This window comes from Peromyscus leucopus, chromosome 12 (genome assembly GCF_004664715.2).
Source record: "Peromyscus leucopus breed LL Stock chromosome 12, UCI_PerLeu_2.1, whole genome shotgun sequence".
NCBI lineage: Eukaryota > Metazoa > Chordata > Mammalia > Rodentia > Cricetidae > Peromyscus > Peromyscus leucopus.
Window position 1 is genome coordinate 53001256 of NC_051073.1, and position 23615 is coordinate 53024870.

At 37.2% G+C, this 23615-nt stretch overlaps 1 protein-coding gene across 9 annotated transcripts in view; it reads right to left on the reverse strand.

Moving 5' to 3' along the window:
- Positions 1-23615, reverse strand: part of Zbtb20 (zinc finger and BTB domain containing 20) — a 747261-nt gene that overhangs the window by 398819 nt on the left and 324827 nt on the right. The window contains exon 1 of one of the 9 annotated variants that reach the window (XM_028872117.2): positions 109-2483. The exons of the other annotated variants lie outside the window; for them this stretch is intronic. The gene's annotated coding sequence lies outside the window, so the exon portion shown is untranslated. Of the gene's footprint in view, positions 1-108; positions 2484-23615 lie in introns of those variants that run through there. 9 annotated transcript variants of the gene reach the window in all.

Here is a 23615-nt window from a genome sequence, read left to right on the forward strand (position 1 = left end):
AGAAATATGCTGAGCAGTATTCCCATAAACAACTCACCAGACTCCCAAGCCACACTCCCCATCTTCTGCTGGTTCTTTCACTTCTCATGCACACACAATCACACTTACCTGAACAAGTCTCAAACATCAGTCTATGTGGTTTTTTTGAAATGAACTCTGTACCGATGCATTTTTTCTGTGTTTCTTTCTAACCCTCGGGAATGTTAAGAATTTAGGAAGAGAGCCACAGCTTAAGAGAGCAATTATTTGCCAGTAAATACTCAATTTGCTTGTCCTGTGATTTTTCTTCTAACTTGCATATTCAATAATCCGTCCCTGACTGCGTCACAAGCACAAAAAGTCTTTTCTGCAAAGGGAGAACACTTTCGCCAATCAACCTTCAGCCATGCCAGGGCACAGCTCGTCAGGGTGATTTGTTAGCTTTAATTAATAATTCCTCATGCTGGCCATTTTCACAAATAACACAGTGAGACTGCGACGCAGGATGGCTATGATTCAGGCCGATAAAAATACAGTGGAAAGGGGGTGGGGAGGGGTGGGAGAATTCAGGCGCCGTTTATAAACACCTCTAATCATACTCTTTCAGTTTACAGTATAAGGGACAGTGCAGCTGAATTACCATGTTATGGCCACCAATTTGTATTCAGATGGAAGCCATATGTTCTTCCACTTTTATCTGCTAGGGCCTCCTGGGTGCCAACACCGTCACTGGGCAGACAACATTTACAAAGGAGGTCTCTAGCCTCGGGATTGCAAAAGTTTACTGCATGGTGAAGTTGAGAAATCAGACATATACAGCACTTCTCTGTGAGCTTGTGTAACAGCTGGGAACACAGAAGTTTGAGTTGTGAGTGTCAGGGTTTCTCTTAGACCATGTAATACTGGACATTTCGGTTAGTTTTTAAAAATATTCTCAGGCCCAGTGCTCAAAACAGTAAACAACAATGGGGGATTTGTTCAGGTAGGCCACAGTTACTGACTTGTAACTATGTATAACATATCATATTAAGGTCTAAGAATTTTGGCTGAAATGAAGACTTTCTCAGCTCACTGACACAATCCATGCATCTTTTGAAAGCATATAGATAAGGGCATGAACAAAGCAACAAGTCAGGGAGCATGTAAACAAAAGAGAATTAATATTACTTCCCATTGGTTCTATTGTACAATCACTCACAGACAGCACACTTGAGCCCTGCTGTCAAAGATATGCACAGAGTCAACAAAAAAACAAAACAAAAAGGCTAAATAGGCAGAAAAAATTCTTTCCAAAGATCAGAATATGTATTTCAAAACAACTAGCAAACTCAGAAGCATATTAGTATGTTCATAAAAAATTTCAAAAGGCTCACAATCACTTGAGAAAAACAAAAATACAGAGGAAATTTCATTCATGCCCCTTATCTGATGTGTGTAATGGCAAGTTTATTTATTTATTGGATATATATTATTGACAATCTATTCGGTTTCAGAAACTGGATAATACTGACACTGAGAGATGAATAAGGCATAGTCTCTGTCTTCAAGGAGTTTATAATTTAATCACCAGAGGCTAAAGGAAAACATCTATCTCTAAACAGAAAACTATAAACATAGCACAAACAAGCAGAAAAGCATGAAACAGGGTTCTTAGATGTAACACATGGACTGTTTCTGAAGGTAGAATTGGAGTAGCAGTGATAGGAAGAGCATTCTACAGGGAGGCAAACCTTTGAACCCTTTCTAAAACTATTACTAGAATCAGATTAGCAGTTCTAGGAACTGAGGGATTTAGTGCATAGTAATTTCAGATAAATGCCTTAGATAGTAAACAGCTCAGGATTTAAAAACAAATCTATTAAGGAACAAAGTCCTTCTAAAACCATACTGTTGTCTTCATCATGAAAGTATGCGGCATCTCCAGCACAGGCACAAACAGTGATGTGATCTGTCCTCGCTCTCAATGTATTCCTGGTGTCTCAAGAGTATAGACAGACGTACATACTGTCTTTTTGTGTTTTCCTGCCCTTTATTTTTTGTTCACCATATGCATGCATGCATCCTCAATCACTTCTATTTATATTATGCCAAAGATAAATCATATTTGTATGACTATGACAAGAAGAAGATACGTATTTATTTAGTGGCCACACATACCTCCAGTCAGAGAATGTATGCTGTGCACTACAAAGGATTGCAAATGTAAGTGGGGGAAAGTAATGATAAGTCCTAACATGGCTCCTTCAGAGCTTATACAACCTTGGAAACTGGTTGACATTCTTAATGCTATTGAACATTTGTTTTGCATGATATGCAAAATGTAAAGAAGTATTGAGAATACCAAACTTATAAATTGGTCATATGTAGCCATTTAAAGAAACTGTATAGTTCATTTATCCATTTACTACATATTTATTAAGCTTGCATTGTCTATTCATATATCACTCATTTATAGTAATAGTTAAGACTATTGAGTACTTCCTATATGTTGGTGACTGATGTAAGAATTTTATATAATTATATATTTATATAAACAGCTCACTTAATCACCAGAAAAACTGAGGCAGGTCCCCTTTCCATTTTCATTTAACAGAAGACAAAACTCACAAGTAGTCAAGCTGGATATACTAAAATCCTTGATATTAACATCTCTGTAACAAATATCTACCAAAAATAGTCTTATTATATTATAGTTACAAGGTAGCATATAGCATTTATAATATTATCTTTAATGTAGGAAAGTCAGATGGTTTTGAGTTTAAGAGTGAATGTAAAGTACCCTCATAAATAAAACTAGGATGTAGTACGATGGTATCTCCAGGCTAGTAGGCCTCATTAGGAGAAAAAATTGGCAAGTAGATTGTGCTGGACATGGTTTCAAGCTATTAAAGAAAGCATACAAACAGAAAAACAAAAATGTGTGACACACCTCCCCTTTCCCCTTATCAAACCATACACACTTTTAGGAAGCAAGGCAAGGTCATCTACATTATGAGATATTGAAAAGACAATGGTTTAAAAAGGGGGAAGGGAGACTTTGGGTCAGAAGTACCTGAACCTGAATTCCAGATTTTTCACTTATTAGTTGTATGACTAGGTTCAAATTATTCACCTTCTCTGATGCTAAGTTCCCTTATTTCCAAAACAGCTTGTTATTAAGGGATATAATAAATACACTTAAGATGTATAGCATTGAAATTCATTGAAAACTACATAGTACATGGCATTTTAATTATTCAAAGTGAGTAATAATACACGGAATCAAGATTTACTACTTTTTGTTCAAATGACACAAGGTACTATTAAAGCCTGTTTTAAAGAATAAAGATAAATAAGTTATTGAAAACAAATTAGATTTGGTAGCCTGATAGTTTTTCTTTGAAGATGTTTCTAATATGGCTGAAATGGTTGCCTTTAAGAAAGAGCTGACAGGGAAAATATAAACATAGGAATACATGTTTATGATAAATTCTGATTTTTACAAGTAATTTATGTAACACTGTTTTATTTATTTTTCTTATTGATTGATTGATTGATACAGCTTTTATCATAGCCCTGGATATCCTGGAACTCACTTTGTGGATCAAACTGGCCTTAACTCAGAAATCTACCTGCTTCTGCCTCCTGAGTGCTAGGATTAAAGGCATATGCCACCACCATCTGGCTAAAATTTATTTAAAAGAGACTGAATAGCTTAACTGGGACTATATGTAGAAGTTACCACTAAATATAATCACATGTCTCCTCCATGCCACTATTAGTATTTCTCTAGCCCTGGGCACTCTGATGCCTTCTCTATATTCCTTCCATTTAGACACTGGCTTAGTAGAACCATCTTGAATTCATCACCTCATTGTAAAATTGGTATAGTCATTTTTATGTTCTTTATCAAATGCTGTATTGATGTGAACCGAGACTACTACAAATTTGTTGGAATTGTAAACAAAGTGTCCTGCAGGAAAATTTATGGCAATATGTTAATTAGCTTATATTTTTACAATATATACATGGGTCAGAATAGCATATTGTACTTGATAAATTTATAGAATTTTTATTTGTCAAAAATATATAATTAAACAAAATATTTACATGAAAAGATGACATCCAAGTTGATTTTCAAACATGTTGGAGAATCAATTTTTCGAGTACCAAAGCATAAGATGAAGTAGATGTTAACAAGCATACCCAGATACTTATGGAAGAGGACTATAAAAAGACAAGGGGTAGTACTGCCTTTGTTTTATATGGATGGATGCATTTTATGGTAATTTAAGACCCCAGTAACGAGAAAACAGAATGGGGAAATGTGCTTTTCAGCAGACTGTTGTGTGATATACAAAATAAACTATTCATTAATGAGTTGGCAGCAATGTTAGATATGCGTTCTCAGAACCAGACCAGTTTAGGCAGCGTTTCATGCTTGTCAGACCGTGTTCCTCAAGTGTCCCCTCGATGCTCCCTCCCACCTCCTAGTTTCTGTCTTGTACTGCCAGGTGGGAGTAATGACCAAAAAGAGGGACAAAACAAAAAGAACCACTTACTGTGGCAGGAGCCACTCCAAGGATCAAAGAGCTGACTGTGCCTTGGCTGCCAAAATCAGAGCTGCAGTGGGAGGCTCATCGGCATGGTGCCCTGAGAAGCACAGGGCCACCCTGGTAGGCTAGCACCTGGGGCTACAGGCCCTGCATCCTGCTCAGAAGGACAACCTGTTAAGACTAAAAGTCCACATTTCCTCACCCACTCACAGACTTTGATCTTAATTCAATTGTGAGCTAATATTTTATTTATTGAACAACCTAACTCTGACCTACACTGTAGATAAAAACTTAATTAACTATTCGATCTGATTTCATACTTTACTCAATTCTAAAACAATGGGTAATTTCTAAGGAAAGCACTAGGTAAGACAGTCACTTTCTAACATCTTATTTGCTGTATTTTTAGTTTTGGTTATAACCTCATATATTATGTCAATATTATCATATTTACTTATAGGCCTATCTCAAAATCATTTAAGAACCCCAAATACAGGCAGATTCCTTGGGTGCATAAAACAAATGCAAAAAGTGCGTGGCATTTCCACATGGACCTTGACTTGTCAGGAACTTTTCCCTTGGAAATAGTCCATTCTTCCTTAATACACAACAGTATCAGGTTTGAATGGCTGCTAGAAGATTTATTACATGGACCATAGATTTTTGGTTTTAAGTTGTTCTATAGGACATTGATTTAAAAACAAAGTTATATTCAGTCCACAGAAAACATCCAGAATCTTCAACTTCTTAGAAACATTTATGGAAGGAAGGTAAACACGGAGTTATAGGTATCTGTTTAAGATGTGCAGCTTAATAAGGATGGCATAACTACCAAATGTTACTGGGAGAGAAAGGTGACTTTGAAGAGAATCATGGAGTAAACAACGATCAATAAGTGGGATTGGAAGCCAGATCCTAATCCAAAGGCAGTGGTTTAGATAAGAAGTTGAAGATGAGGGAGGGTGGAAACAATAGGAAGTGAGTGCAGAAGGCATGCTGCAGGGAGCATCAGACAAACCCTGAGATGGCTTAGAAACTCCTAACAAGCCGTGCAAACGCTGGGCATATTTCTTAGTGGTAGAACTCTTGCTTGAGGTGCATGAGGCCCTGGGTTCCAGGTCCTAGTAGCATTTAAAAAAGAAAACAAGGTTCTCCAATGAACTAGATAGATGGTTTAATGGCTAAGTACACTTGCTGTTCCTCCAGAGGATCTGCATTTGTTTCCTAGCACCCAAATTGGCAGCTAACTGCCTGTAATTTCTGCTCAAAGGAATCTGACGATCTGGTCTTCATGGGTATCTGTACACATGTGCGCGCACGCACGCGCGTGCGCACACACACGGACACGGACACGGACACGGACGCGGACGCGGACACACGGACACATACACACATACACAGAGCACACTGGGCACATGAAACAAGTGTTTTTAAATGTTCTTCAAAAAATACCCACAACAAAGAAGTTGAAAACATCTAATGAGTGAATTAAGCTCTTCTAAAACTGATGTTGTAAGTGGTTCTATGTGAAAAGGAATACTATATAATTTGACTTTTCTTAAAAGAATTAATGGTGGAATAGGAAGAGTGTGTGTGTGTGTGTGTGTGTGTGTGTGTGTGTGTGTGTGTGTGTGTGTTATGCACATACAGCAAATAGGTCAAGAAACAATACATCATAAAATAGAAAGTTATAACTATATGAACTATTCACTGAAGTGTTTAAGAAAAATCAATAAAAATGACCAAACAGTCTTAGAAATTATTTTGCTACACAGTTTAAAACTCTACCTTTTCTAATTGGCATTAACATTTTATTCAGCCAATTATCAAATTAATTCATAGAATAATCAACTTGACTTTTTGACAGTAAGTCAGTCCAACTGGAAAATTTGAATTCTCCAAGAAAATTCTGCTTAGCAACATTTTGAATTGCCAGCAGACATCCGTAATAACACAATCATTCCTTTCTTCCTTTCTAAAACTTATTTTTACTAAAAAATAGCTATAAAACAAATATACTTTTGGATATAGAGGAAAGATATAGCAATCCAGTTCCTTTCTACAGTAATAGCATGTTCCAACCTGTAATTTGATCTCACTTTCTGTTCTCCATAGAACTTGGAAATGGTCATGTCTATGCCTTCTAAAGAGATGGATTATACTACTGATTACAATAATTCCACCTTCCTTAATCTGTTTAATATAATAAACAATTCATAAATCAATTATTTATTGTATTCAATGAGAAAATATTGTCTAGATAATGATCAAGTAGGGAGCCAAAATGTTGAAAAGGAATGTGAATGACACTTAGCTATTACATTTTCCATTGATTTCCCATGAGGAAATCATCTGTTCAGGACAGTATTACTCTTAGACACAGGGAAGAGTGTTCTTAGAACTGAAGTAGTGAGAAAGGTGATAGATATAGTGTGGATCAATGTGAAGGCAAATGAGAAGCACAAGAAAAATGATAGCAGTCAATAAAATTTGGCTATCCTCTGAAGTAGTCTCTGTGAGGTCAAAAAAAGGAAAAAAGAGAAAGACATGAAAGAAGAAAAGGAAAGAAGGCTAAAGGAAAAAAGAAATGAAGGGAGGGAGAGGAGAATGGAGATAAAGGGAAGGAAGAGGGAAGAAAAGAAGGAAAGAAGGATTGAAGAAAGAGAAAATAAAGGAGCAACACAGTAGGGATGAGGGAGAGAAACAGCCAGCCCTTTCCTACCCGCTAGCCCTTTCTTCTTCTTCTTTCCTGTTACCCATGCCAATCCAGATGTTTGGGTTAGAACTGGAATAGTAAGAGACAGAGGTAGGAATCCCTGTAACTGAACTGGATATCCATATCTTTAACTTACAAAGTCTCAGTGGCTGTATGGTCCAGTGGCTCCTTCAGGAATAAATAATGATAAACCTCATCTTCAAAGAGTGGGTAAGAGAAGGCACATTACAAATGCATGTGTAATGCATCTGTACAAACACACACAATCATGCATGTACACATGCATCCCCACACGTATACACACGTGTATATATACACATATATGATACACACATGTATATATGTATTCAAGGCACTTAACAAACATTAAAACTCATCCCAATACCCTCCAATTATCCATTAGCAGAAAGAACCTTTAACTCTTTATCTCTGCATGGGAATGAGGATCTGGAGTCTTGGAAATGGAACATAGAAACAGCCAGCCACTTCTTGCCACTTCTTACACACACACACACACACACACACAAAAACTGGCTACCATGACTCCCACATAACCGGTATGCTCCTGAGTTCTGTAATTCATTGTTGCTGAAATTTAGGACTAAGTAAGCTATGACTTTACTAATGAACTAATTAACAAAATAGAGAAAATTATCAAGCAAGACATATTATAGCAATTCTATATACTTTTACCATTAATTCTAAATTCCTCCCTGTTAGTTCAGTGACAACTAATAGTGTCTTGATTAGCTTTAGCACAAATAATAACATTAGAACCAACTAAATAATTCACTTGTTGTTTTTTTTACAAATTGTTTTATTTAATAATTACTTAATATTGTAACTACCAACTTATCAGACATACAAGAAGAAAACATGATCACTTCAACTGATTCAAAAATAGAGTAATAAATTAGTTTCCATTTTATCTAGAATTCATATATTTGAAGAGACAGACCATTCCTTAACCATAATAACAGGAATCATTTATATTTGCATAAAACATAAAAATGTTTTTATAAGAATTTATAATTTTCACGTGTCTTAATTTAACCAGCTCATTTTATTGGAACATCAATTACAATATAAATGGGAGAAGTTTAATTATTATTTTATAGGTGAGGAAACTGAGGCTACACGTGATTAGTTGAAATTCTTAATATTACGTATCTAATATGTGTAAGAGTAAAGGCGAAAATTAATTCTGACATGGTAATTTTATGCTGTCTTATACTTCACTCAGTGTTCACTATATATAACTTATTTAGAAACCAATACTGTTTTACTTTAGAAATAAAGGGGAATGATGTGTACCCTCATATGAGTTTATGGTTATAAAATTTGTTCTCCTATGGGGTATTCTGTGTACAACACACAGTAAGACAGAGTATATTGACTATTTGAGAAGTGAAGTAGATACAATAGATATACCTAAATGAACTACATGCACTTTATATATGTTCTGAATATTTGTACATTCTATGAATATGTCCATGCGTGGGGGCTACTATGGGTTTATTTGTCCTGTTAGAAAAACAATAATGCTTAGTTATGTCTGTATTTTATTATTAATTATATAATGATGAATACTTGGAAATCAATTATAAATTAAACCAACATAAATACATGAATAGCACAACAGAATATATTTTGAGAAAAAATATAAATACATATTTACCTCCAATTATCCTTGCTTTTAGTTGATAATTGACTGTGTAAGTAAGATTTATTGAATTAAAATTAGATTCTGACATTTGAAACATTAATAAATATATCTTCATGTTTTATTTGTAATTAGACTAAAATTGTAGCTAGCATTCAAGTTTTACAATTCTACTGTTCTAATCATTCCCACTTTTACTTGGGAAATTCTGTTTACTAGAAACTTCTCTTCCTTATCTTTCTAATCTCTGAACATTTTGTTTTAAATTATACTAGGTGCTAAGTTGCTGGCGAGCTCAGTTCTTCCTTAGGAAAACAGTATAAGAGAAACCATAATCCAGTAGCCTTGCCTGGATACCTTTCTTTCTTTCTTTTTTTTTTAAAAATAATTTATTTATTAACAATTTATTTATTATGTATACAGTGTTCTGTTTGCATGTATCCCTGCAGGCCAGAAGAGGGCACCAGATCTCATTACAGATGGTTGTAAGCCATCATGTGGTTGCTGGGAATTGAACTCAGGACCTCTGGATGAACAGCCAGTGTTCTTAACCTCTGAGCCATCTCTCCAGCCCGGATACCTTTCTTAATATCTGAAGAAACCCTGCATCCCGAACATCAGAGTCAACCTCGAGCAATGCTGTCAGACTCAGGTGAACGTCACTTCCAGTTTCTTGCCTTATTCTCATTGCCGATGTTTCTACTTGACCTTACTGTTCAAGTTAAACAGTTACTTTTACCAAATGCTATAAGCTATATTAGGAAAAAAATAGTAGTTTAGGTAAACTAACTTACTTCTGGTAACACCCACAACCTCAACACTCAGAATTACCTTAGAAATAAATCACTGAAATGGCGCATTCTTATAGAATTTTCTTTGATAAGCAGAATAATTACGCTCCCAAAATGCATTTCCTAGAAATCAATACCCTAGTACATGATACTGTTACAGTAATATGGCAGAGGAGCTATGCAGGTGTAGTTATGGCTATGGACATTCAAACAGCAAAACTATCCCACACACTGCAGTGAGCTCAATCAAGTCAATCTAAACACAGATAACTTTTAGGACTAAAATTTAAAAAAGAGATTTAGTAGAAGGGGAAGTAAAAAAGATACCACGGATTTGAGACACTTCTGCTGGCCCTGAAATAGAAGGACAACACTCACGGAGCTAAGGATGGCCTTGGCTAGTCATTAGCAAGGGAAGGGGGAGCTTCATCTCAGAGCTCTGAGGAGCAGGAGTTCAAAAGTGGGATCCTTCTCAGATCCAGAACACAACCAATGCAGATCTTTAGTACAGCCTCATGAAACCAAGAACAAAGAAACTGGTGAGAGCCAAGGTAAACTCCTAGAGAACAGTGAAATAATAGATGTGTTGTTAGCTGCTAAATTGATGGTAATTCGATATAGCAGCAACAGAAAAATATATTATCCCAGATCACAGGCCCATAGATACATAAGTTTCAATTCACAAGGCAGACAGTTGGACCAGGAACTAACTACCCAAGGAAAACAGGTAATCCTTAGCACTATACATCAAATTTCTTTCTTTCTTCAAATTGTATGTATCTAATGTATTTATTTTACGTGTGGGGGTCTTTGCCTGCCTGTGTGTCTGTTTACCGTGTGAAAGACTGGCAATCGCAGAAGGCACAAGAAGGGGTTAGATCCCCTGGAACTGGAGTTATAGACAGTTCTGAGCTCCCATGTGGGTGCTGGGAATTGAACCCTATTCCTTTGGAAGAGCATCCACTGCTCTGAACAGTTGAGCTATCTCTCTAGCCCCATGCCATTTTTTTATTTCACTTATTTTCCAGAGATAGTGGAGTTCTACCAGGCTTATGGACAGATGATGAGGAAAGGATTGAATGCTCAATGTCCTCTATCAGGACTTTATAAATTTGCCCATTTTCATAAGCAAAGATACTATCAGAGCAGCTACAATGTCATAACTGCTAAATAAAATGTCTCAAAAAATGAACAGACAAGGAAGATCCAAAGAGGGAAACATGGATCACCCTGCAAAGGGGAAATAGATGAGATTTCCATGAGTGAACTAGGGGTGAGGGATGGGCAATGGAGGGTAGGGGATGGGGGATGAGAACATAAGGGAATGGGATGGTCGAGCTGGAACAGGGATGGAGTGGAAAAGCAATGAGAGAGGTAACCTGATGAGGAAGATAAAATGGGGATAGAGGGAAACCCGGTGCTAGGGAAGTTGCCAGGAATCCCCAAGGATGACCCCAGCTTGGACTACTAGAAATAGTGGAGAGGGTGCCTGAACTGAACTGGCTTGCCCCAATAATCAGATTGGTGAATACCTAGCTATCATCACAGAACTTTTCTCCAATGACTGATGGAGGCAGATGCAGAAATCCATAGTCAAACACCAGGCAGAGTTCCAGGAGTTCAGTAGGGGAGAGAGGGAGGAAGAGGGAGGGGGGGGGAAGGGGGGATTCTATGGGCAAGTGCATCAGGATCATGATGGGGAAAGCTGCAGAGACTACCAAACCAAACTAGTGGGTACTCGTGAAAGTTGGATCAATGGCTGTGGAGCCTACATGGGACTGGACTAGGCCCTCTGACTGGTGAGACAATTGTGTAGCTTGATCTGCTTGGGGAATTCCCTGGCTGTAGAATCAGAATCCATCCTGGTGCATGAGGGGGCTTTTTCGAGTCCACGACTTATGATGGGATACCTTGTGAAGTCTTGAGGTAGGGGGAAGGGATTAGACTTGCCTCTACTGGATGAGCCTCCCCATAGGAGGCCTTACCTTCTTGTGGAGGAGAGAGTGGGGAGTGGGTGGGGGGGGGAGGCTAGGGGCAGGAGGAGGGAAGAGGGGAATCTTTTACTGGTGTGTAAAATGAATAAAAAATTCAATAAAAATTAAAAAATGAATGCAAATTAGTACAGCCACTGTGGAAAATAGTATGGAGGTCTTCTAAAGGCTAAAAATATAGACCTCCATATGACCCAGCTATACTACTTCAGTATATATTTGAAGGACAAGAAGTCAACATACAGAGATACCAACATACATACCCATGTCTGCTGTGGCAGTATTAATGAAGGCCAAGATAGAGTCACCACAGATACTCATTAATAGATTAACAGATTAAAAAATAAATGGTATATATATATATACAATGGAGTATTACTTGGTCATAAAGAATGAAACCATGCTATTTGCAGGAAAACTGGATGGAACTAGAGATTACATATTACATAGACTGCTGGCCAGAAGGTCCTAAGATCAGCTTTGCTCCACTCTCCCACCTGAGATTGTAAGTGTACAATGTCATGCCCAGCTTTTTACAAGGGTGCTAGGTCCTCGTACTTGGACAACAAGCACTTTACCCATTTGAACCATCTTCTCAGTCCCAAGAGTTCATTCTTTATGTAAAAAGAAGCATGCACATCCATCACAAAGTGTACAAATCTGCCTTTCTTTTGAATAAATGGTAAAATGATGTGAACACCATAGAACTGTTTTAAAATAAATTCCATGACTCATTGTCAGTAAAACAAAACAAGACAACAACAACAAAAACAGAATTTGAAGACAATCCAAATTACTACAAAGGCATATTAAGGGATATTTTAAAACTACTGAAGACAAAGGAAATTCAATTAAATCTATCAGGTCGAATGTAAACAGTGTGCTTTTACTACTTAAAACTTGTGTAATAATCATTTAACTAGTGGAGACTGTCTTCACAACTCTGTTGTTTTAACTTTAGCACAGTGGCTGTGCCTTAATCTAAAGCTATTTCAGCCAGCAATTGCAATCTGCAGTTACTTGCCTGCCTCTCTAGCAGCTGCCTGGCCACTCAGGCCACACCTGGTGAGAATTCTGTTCCCACAGGCACAGGCTCTGTCACTGTCTCTAAAGGTAGCTTTAACTAAATCTCTATCATTCTGTTTATAAATAAGACTCAATTGTCAAAGGCTGGGGTGAAAACCTGATAGCTCAGAGAGGCTGGCTAGAAACTAGCTGGTGTCTCCGAAAGACAAGTGCTTCTACTTCACCAAACCAGAAAAGGCTACGCCACTCCTAATGCCTCCCTCTACTTCCTGCATCTCTCTGTCTCCCCTGATGGCCTCTGATGCTATATGATTACTTTCTGTCAACTAGCTGCTAATATAGTCCCCTGACCTTGGTTCATTTTATTTAATTAACTCAAATGCAAACTCGGAGTTCACAGTATGGTTGAATATCCCCCCAAACAACTCCCTTCCTTCCCATACTTTACCTGAACTACTTTCAGAAACACTTCCCTCAAGGAAACTACCAGAATATTGCATGACTACAATGACAATATTGGAAGAAAGGCTGTCATATCCAATGACTTGCAGCATGGAAGGTTTGGAGGCCTTTATCCTCAGATTTATTTACAAGTTCAGACCTGAAGGTTGTGAGAAATAACCAACAACAACGTCCTGAAAGTAGAAACTTTTGTAATTGGCTAGTAATCACTTTCACAGCAAAGAGTAAATGCTCATGTGGGTTGCACATATTTGACTTTGTAATTGTATCTCAGTATGGAACAAAAGAATACAGGAGAGAAAGCAAATGCAGCTACTCAATATTCTTACAGAAATATGATAAGTACAGTCAATGTTTTCCTCATGAATTAGAAATTCTCTGAGGTAAAACTGACCAGTCCTGCACCAGACAGATTTGCCCTCAATTCCACAAGAACACAGGAAGCAGAGTTCTCCTGGCCTAAGAGCACAGGAGAAGGCCCGGTACGGAACAGTACAAACCCATCTCCACCTCTGAATGTCCTATTCTGCTTCCTATAGGTCTCTACAAGCTTATTAAACTTGGGACATTTTGTAAACAGATATCATCATTTTGAGGGGTTGTAAAGCTCATGTGTGGCAAATTAATCCCCATTTTATGCCTGTCCCCATTTAGTATTTCTAAAGGGGGTGGATAATAAAACCCGCCAACTCTCTCTTTAAGGGCTATTCAGATACTAAATAAACCAGGAACATTTTAAAATGCAATCTCACAAAAATCTGCTCTGCTTAACCTTCTCTCCTTCTTTAAAAAATAAGAAAGGCATGATGTTCTTTTTTTGTTAATTAATTCATTTTAGACAATTCCTTAAATTTTCATTTTAATAAATTTTTGTGTGGGTGCATTAATTACTTTCAAAGATGCTTTACAACTGTTACCTATTAAAAGCCTTTGTTAGTGAGTAAAAAAAAAAAGAAAGAAAAAGGAAAAAAAAAAAAACCTTCCAGTGTGCCCCCCCTTCTCTGCTCTGAGCAGGTCCTTGCTATCAACTGCTGGAGTATGCTCGCTTTGCACCTAGAGCTATAATTATTTTGCTTTAATTTTACAAAACCTTTTGTTCCATTCCCATGAGCCCACCTGATCCTTATATTACACTCGCTCTATTAAAACACTCATGCAGAACAAAGCATGGCTGTACTGATTCATAAGTAACTTTTTTTTCCTCAGTAAAATGCCACTGGCTAGGGTTTGGGACACCGACTTGGGCTTCACTGGCCTCTGCCAGTTTTCATGTATTAGAGAGATGTTGTTTCAAAGTCTTGTAGTCTCCTCCACTACCCTTCCTTTGCCACATTTCTTTGTGATTTTAAACATATTTTATGTATACGTATTTTTACTCTAGGCTAGGGCAATGTGAGTGGCACAATGTTAAGAATGATAGATATATGAAAAAATTATAATCAGGATACAATTTTTCTTATTCATATGTAAAGTTTTTTAAATGATTTTTTTGCCTCCTTTAATTTCATTTTCTCTCCTTTATCCTTTCTCCATCCCTTTTCCTTGAGCTTTTGCAACACATATGGGCTTTTGGCAGGAAAAAAAAATCACAGTGACTCACCCAGAGAACCGTTTGTTTGCTCTGAGGAGTACTCTGAGGACCCTCTGGGCTACACAAGGAGCTCTTTGATGCTGGAAGACTGATTTCTTCCAGATGTTTTCCCCATAGCCACCTTTCTGCAATGTCCCTCCTCATCATGTAGCATCAGAATAAATGCTCAAGAACAACTGCTACAGCACACAGGCTTCTTGGATACAGTGTGACAGGGAACTGACATCTGACTCAGCCATTGGGTTTTCCTTGCCTTCAGCAGTAATGGAGGATGCTTGATTCTGAGGAAGGCAGAACTGAGTGTGAGTCTCTTTAGATGTCTTCATGGTTAAGATGAGGACTATGGGAATCAGGTCAAAGAAAACATGAAATTAATAAGGCTGCAAACCACTGTTCAGGCAGCTAGCTTCATCTAATCCTGAAAGTCTTCATGCTAGGATCTATCATGTTGTGTGTTTAAGTGCTTTAGCTAAAGAACACAGTGCAAAGAACAAAGTCAGTACTATCTATCTATTTATCCATCTATATCTATGTATCTATATACCATGTATGTATCTATCTACCATCTATGTATGTATGTATGTATCTATCTATCTACCATCTAAGTATGTTTGTATGTGTGTATCTATATACCTATATCTACGTATCTATGTATCTACCATCTATGTATGTGTGTCCATCCATCCATCCATCCATCCATCCATCCATCCATCCATCCATCCATCCATCCATTTCTTTCTCTCCAAGCTCCTCTCTCCCTTCCTTTAGGCTCCTTCCAGTCTCTCCTTCACCTGACCTACAATGATAATTGTAGCTAGAGTTTTCCTGCCTTGCCCACAGTCAGGACAAATCTTTGTCACCCGCCAGTTCCACAGCCGCTCAGACCCGACCAAGTAAACACAGAGGCTTATATTGCTTACAAACTGTATGGCCGTGGCAGGCTTCTTGCTAACTGTTCTTTTATCTTAAATTAACCCATTTCTATAAATCTATACCTTGCCACGTGGCTGGTGGCTTACCAGCGTCTTTACATGCTGCTTGTCCTGGCGATGGCTGCAGTGTCTCTCCCCCCTTCTTCCTGTTTCCCCAGTTCTCCTCTCTTTGTCCCGCCTATACTTCCTGCCTGGTCACTGGCCATCAGTGTTTTATTTATATAGAGTGATATCCACAGCAGATAATGAAGGATGTGAGTCAAGGCAAGAGTTAGAGAATAGGTACATAGGTGAGCTGATGTGTTAGTTTGAACATTTATATCAAAAATATACAAATCCTAATCCTTCTATCTGTAAATATTATTTTATATGGCTACAAAAGGAGACTTTGATTTTTTTTCATAGAGATAATTTCTTGAATTTTCTAGGTGGTTCCTAAATGCAACCACATAAATCACATGGATTCTTGACAGAAGGAGGTTGCTTACAGATAGGAGGGCAAGTCAATGTGACCATGGACCAGACAGCACTCCAATGAGTAGTATCTCCCCAACCAAGAATATTTGCAGTCAGCAGAAGCAGATAGGATTATCTACTGTGGTTATCCAGAAAGAATGCATCAGGGTCCTCACCTGGATACTTGGTGCTGGCAATAAACTTCTGGTCTGCAGAACTATTGGAGAATAAAGTGCAGATGTCTTAACATCACTACAAAGGTAGTAGCTTGATTAGCCATAGGAAAGGAACACAGGTGGTAACTGTTTCCAAACCATGTTGCTCTGAATCTCTAAAGTCTTGATCCAAGTCTCAGTCTGAACACACTGCAGACAACAGGGTGCCAACACCTCAAGACAAAATTCCATGTGACTGTACAGTAGCTCTTAGGAGGAACTAAGCTCCATCATATTGAGAACTGACATAAACAAGGCAACCAAAGTGCAGAAGACACTTGACAAGATTACACAGACTGGGAATGAAAAGGATTCAACTTCCTAAGGCTAGTGTATTTCATAAAGTACAGACCTTTTGTATTTTCTCTTAAACCGGCCATTTATATGTAAGATATCACCACCCATCTCCCAAATTCAATATAATGAACTTTGGTGGAAAGGTTTATATATACTAAATTTTAAAAATAAATTTTTATTTTATGTGATGTGTATGGGTATTTTGCCACCATGTATGTCTGTGAACCATGTGTATGCCAGGTGTCCATGGAGACCAGAAAAGAACATCAAATTCCCTTGACTGTGGTTACAGGCAGCTGGGAGCCACCATGTAGGTGCTGGGAATTGAATCCAGTCCTCTGGAGGAGTAGCCAGTGCTCCTAACTGCTGAGCCATTTCTTGAATCACATATAACCATATTTGACATATATACACTATACTATAAAATTGAAGGTCCTCTGCCTGTACTTCTAGTAACTTCATTTAGCTGATCAAAAAATATCTATTTTTAACGTTTTATATGAGATAATTCATATCTGAAACTCAATGACTTTTTAAAAATCTTTTATTTTTAAAGCTGTGCAATAACTTTCCAGTTCATGAGATATAGTACAAAAGTTAATACACAGAAGGTATGAAGACCACATGAGAAGGGGAGGAAGCAGAGAGCTAGGGAGGCCCACGGAGATCCACAAAGATACCCCCACAAAAGACTGCTGGCAATGGACGAGAGACGGCAGGAACTGACCTACTCTGGTGATGGGATGGCCAGACACCCTGTTAGTTGTGCCATAAACCCCATCCAAGGAAGGTCTGAGGAATCTGGATGCAGACATCCATGGCTGGGCCCCTGGTGGAGCACTGGGAGTCTAATTACTGAGAAAGAAGAGGGTTTATATGAGCGAGAATTGTTGAAGCCAGGGTTGGATAAAGCACAGGGACAAATAACCAAACGAATGGCTAGCTATATTTTCTATAATTTGAAAAGCAACTATAGATAAAATTCAATTGTTGAAGAAAACAGTGTAATAACTGAAGATGAGTAAGAGGGTCATTTGTTTATTTATTGACTATCTTCATATTAACAAAGAAGACTGACTTAATATTATATTTAAAAACAAAGAATAGAAGGTTATTTTTAATAAAGAATTGGCTTATGAGTAATCTAACTATTGTACGCAAAGAAAGTTGTCTTAAGGCAGTAAGCACTTTTCTGGTCTTTATTCCCAGGCATTGTCACTAGAGGAAGCATGAATATTACGAATTTCAGTGTTTCCTTTTCCATTTCCTGCTACTACCAGAGTGACTTATGGCAGGTCAACATAAGGACTTCAGAAGCATTTTAAGTTCCACCTGTGCTGTGAAAACCAGTCTATGTAAATTCCATCTTTACACTCACTATGTTTCATTATTTATTTTAACACTATGTGTTCTTTACCCTTGGCAGGATACAATACCTACTTGGGGTATGAAATATCTATCTATGTTTTCATTTTTACAAAAACCTTGGAGGAAATTGTTAATATTTCCACTCATTATCATAACCCTATGTCAAGTTCCTTGAGGGCAGGAGACATTGTTCTTCCTTTAATTATTTTCTCTCAGCTCTATTATACCCAGGAAGTGTCTGGAGTAGCTGGCTGTCATGGAAGGCCCAGGAGCTTTTGGGACAATTCTTTAAGTACAGCATTGGATGCTGAAGAGCCAAACATTTTAAAACATACAAGAAGTTTTAAAACCCAGTACAACAGTTTCTTAGTTTCTTGTAGATCAGGATCTCAAAGGTGCTTATACTCTGGGTGGTCACCATAGGAGGGGAATTTAGTGGAATATATTTGCTGTGGGGGAAAAAAAAGGATGAGTTGAATGAGGATTTCAATGTGAAGACCAAAGATTTAAGAAGATAAAAGATATATTTGCAACCCCTATATATGACCTAGAATTTATCCTAAACATCTTAGTCATTGTGTTTCTAAGAGATGAATTATTCAAAGTCTCAGGTCATCAGTTACCCTGCTAAAGTTTCCAATAAACTTTGCCACAGTTTTCTTGATTATGAACTGAGGTCTTCAAAGTGGATAGATATATAGATACCCCCTTAATATAGAAAATTAGACATTAAAAAACACAGCTAATTTCTTTTTTGGAAGCCATTTAGTGAATTTCAAAAATAAAAGTCTATAAGGAATAAAAGTAGAATTAATTCCTGGATAAAAATGTTCTACATCAATAACTATTTTTAATGTGTCTTACTTACAGATTACTATATACCTTTTTTAAATAAAATGAAATTCCATCAAATATATAGATCATCAACTTTCCCCAGAGACTTATGATCAGCTAGTCCAATCTCTCATTTTATAAATTTAGAGATAATATGTGAGCATTAAGTAGAGGCTGTTTTAAGATTTTCACTGAGATGAAATGGCTATAACATGAAGGATAAAGGAGAAAAACAAAATTAGCAAAAGTAATATTGGGCAGTGGGGGGAAGAGAAGGGCTCTAAGCAGAGACACAGTCTCTGATCTGAATCTGGGTTCTTGCTGGAAAAGTTGATGACATCTACTCTAATACTCTAAATATACTGGCAGCTTAGATAGGTGTATCTCATCTTAAGCGCACACACACACACACACACACACACTTTCTCCATTTATAATTTGATAACTGTCCATTTGTTTACATAGTACATAAACTCTTATTTCCTGAGCATGTGTAAATTGAAGGGAAACATGATGATAATTATTTAAATCTGCTTTAAAATAAAGATCATCTCTTAAAAGCAGAGAAAATAATCAGAACATAAATTGTAATTTAGATATTTGGTGTGAAGACTATGTGTATTGTTTAAAAACTCTTGGATCAGACTTTCAGGGACTAAATCTTGACTTTGCCAAATACTTTAATTTTGGACATCCTTGCCCCCTTTCAGGACTGGAGAGTTGGCTCTGTGATTAAGAGTGCATAGTGCTCTGATAGAGGATGTGAGTTTGGTTCCTAGCACCTACAACTGCCTATAACTCCAGCTCTAAGTGGATCATAAGTGTCTGGCACTCACAGACAACAACATGCACAGGCACCTATTAACACAGAGATGCACAAACACAGACATATAATAAAAACACATCTTTGAAACACATCTATCCCTCAGTTTCCCCACCAAAAGAGTTAATATAAAGATAACTGATTCACCTTTGCATATAATCTCTCAGAGCAGAGCCTAGCACATAGAAATCAATCAATGTTAGCTGTCACTACTAACATAGATAAGTCTGTTAACTATTTCCGAGGTAAGACTTTTGAAATTATTTTGTCTTCCAATGTACTCTCAAATTAATTTATACTAATATTCTGTCATAGTATAAATAATAAAAGGATGTGAGGAATAGATCCAGATTGGCTTGCTTAGATTTGAGTCTGAGACTACCATCATTTTAAACTGCACATGTTGGCACACCACTCTAATTCCAGCCCTAGGACTGGGCCAGCTAGTCAACACAGTGAGTTCAAGGTCAGCATGAGCTATATAGTGAGACACTGTCATTGTCTCAGAAGAAGAAGAAAAAAAGAAGAAGGGCAAAGTGGAGGAAGACTAGGAAAACAAAAGCAAACTAGAAACAAATCCAACAACAAATGGGAGTAAACTAAAATGCTACAGTCAGGTCTGGCTTAAGGCTACTGGATGATGTCTCTTGAAAGGCAGGGAGACTGTGATGTATTCATAATCCAGCCTGGTATACAGCATGGATACCATCTCAAAACAAAACAAGGCAAAGAAGAAAACAAGGGTGGAGATGACACTTGCCATCATGTGCATAACTTTTCATTTGGAGAACATCTGAGAAAACTCACAGAGGGAAATGAGGGTTCCGACTCTGTAGCAAGCAATAGCAGACTTAAATAAGGCTCTACCCGCCCACCAGTATCTTTGGCACTGACCCACTGCTATCCAAGCATTTGTCTACATGTTCCTTTTGTCCTATTATCCAGAGATCTTCCTGGAAACAAAAATTATCCCACTAATCATTATTCTATAAATTGTTCAGTAGAATGCATTGTATGATTACCTGAACTAGTTAATTAATAACAGTGGCTATGGGGGTGAGTGAGTGGGAATAGTAACTAAGATATTCACAGGCATGCCTATTCAATTGTGGACAGTGTTGGGGTTGGACTGACTGTCTGTGGTATTGGGAATGGATTTCTCATCTTTCTGCTTGGGGTAAATACTCTGAGGTACCATAAAATTGTTTTGAATTTGAAGTATGTGCAAATTATTTTTTCTTTTAACAACTTTCTGTTTCATGTACAAATATTTAAGAATCTACTGCATGATGCTTTACCAGTATGGGACAGATATAACTAAATACACCACTGAAAACTGAAAGCAAATTCAATCCAAAGAGTCCTTGATAATGTGCTGTGGGAGCTCATCAGAGAAGAAGCAATTACTCATAGCTGGGGGAAGAAAGGTAATTTTAGTAGGGGGTAATATCTGAGCAAGGTCTTGATGCAAATCCTTTATCTCTGTGAAAACAGCATTATACTCTTAATATGAAAATTGGGTGATATGCAGAGATAAGTGGAAAGATCTGAGAATAGGTGGCATAAACATCAAAGGCATGCCCTTTCCTGACATAGCTGAAAGGCCTACTATTAGTTGATGCACATGGCCCTGTAATAACACTCAGTCGAATAAATAAAATAATAATGTCCCTTACAAATTCATTCATTTCTGAATATCAATTTACACATCAATTCTTTCAACCTCATGTGAGACTTCCCCAAGAAGAGAATTAGACAATCAAATTAGTAATTCCATAATAATAAAAGTTATGTTAAGTGAAGTACTAGGTGTTATGAGAACAAATAACTGTAACCTATTTACTCTTAAACTCATTACAAAACTACAGCAGAACTACACTTAGACAAAAATAAATGCTAATGATTGTAGACCTTGAACTTCTTCTCATTCAATCTTGTTTATCTACAGACTGATATGCTGCATAGGGGTCTGACTCATCTTATCTGCTATTAAATCTTGCCTTTTGGACTACATGGTTAATTCTGCATGCATCAACAACAAATTTTTGTTAATTCATTTTTTTTTTTTTTGAGACATGGTTTCTCTGTGTAGTTTTGGTACCTGTCCTGGATCTCACTCTGTAGACCAGGCTGGCCTTAAACTCACAAAGATCTGCCTGCCTCTGCCTCCCAAGTGTTGGGATTAAAGGAATACACCACTACCACCCAACTGTTAATTTCTTTTAAAGTAAACATCACTGCATCTATTCCTGTCCAATTATTTCCCTTTCTGTTATGATACATTTCTATTATAAATGACAGTAAGCCAAGGAAACTGGTGTACTAAACAGTTAAGTAAGAAAAAGGAGTGTTTTGTAGATTAAATGTAGAGGTCTGAGAAGAGTAAGATCTCGTTTGGATCAGTAAATTAAGCAAACACAAGATAGGAGTCACACAGGAAGCAATTACAGGCAAGTCCAATTCTTGTTATTTTAATAAGTCAAGGTTAGAGATGGTCTTTTAGTTGTGATACTTTTGAAAATCCATATACCTATAACCTTTAACAACATTGTTCTAAAAATTGTCAACCACACAGTGGAACTTCTTGGGAAACTAGACTTGTAGATTTTATTACAGCAGAATATAGGCTTTCCTTTACTCTAACACACAGGGAGAAATAAAATGGTCTAACAGATCAATGTTTAGGGCCTTTGCCTCACTCAGTTCCACGTAGTTCAGCATGACCATTTTGTAGCTGAAGATGAAGAAGATAAAAAATCTGAGAAAATGAGCTTTGTGCGATTAACACTGAAAGAATGAAAGATAACACAAAACTGCACTATTGCATAAAATACAATTAAAAATATGAGCCGAATCATTAAAAAAATGTAATCAGTTCAAGTAGCTTTAGATGTGTAAGAATGTCCTCTGGGTAGAAGGATGAGAGACCCACAGGTCTCATCAACCAGATTCAAGGCAAGTTATTCTAGGGGCTGTTATGTAAGTGTTCTGTGTTTAAGTTTTCGCTTCAATATTAGGAGTCATAAATGTAATTCAGAAGTATAAAATGTCTTTCTATTACTTTTTAGAGAACTTAAAGGAGGAGGAGCAAACCATACTACAACTGAGAATAAAAATAAGTGCCACTTTTCTTTCATATCTGAAATGTGATGCCTTCAACCCACTTTAAAAAAATTAGGAGAATCTGAGTCTCTTTAGGACATCACATCAATTACACACACCAACACTAAATAGGTAACAATTATTGCAGCAATAATCACGTGACAAGCACTGTTAAAATCATTTCGTGTATCACCTCCTCATTGAATTCTCTCAACAGCATTATAGGTTGGGAAGCTAATGCAAAGAGAAGCTAACTCACTTGCCAGGCAGCCAGAAGAACAGTAAGTAGAAAGCAGTGCACTTTTACACTCAGGTAACCAATGGAATCTAACACCTCTAAAGCATCATTGAGCTTTCTTGGCTTTAGATTCTTTTTCTATCAAGGATTGGTAAACATTTTCCATCAAAGAAAACACAATAAATATTCTACACTTTGTCTACAGAAAGAAAAACCAGAGATGTTAAAGTCTGCAACTATGTACCTAACAAGAGCAAAAACAAATTACATGATTTCTTAAATAAAATTTGGAATACAATAATAAGTACATTTTTGTCAACAGAGTGTTACTGGTGAGGAACATAATATTCTTCTGGAGAAGATAATACTTTGATAAGCTTAAACCAAAGACAGTCCCTGTCATCAAGTAGACTGTGAAATGGTTCTTAGCCCACAGGATTTACAATTGTGATTCACAGTTTCTAATTTCATGATCTAGAAATAAAAGCTAGAGTACTGGGTAGCTTCTAGAACTCACACGACCTCAGGGATTTTATCGATTATCTTACTCTCCAAGCATGGTCATCTTGACTTGTCATTGTTTGGCTTAGGATGCA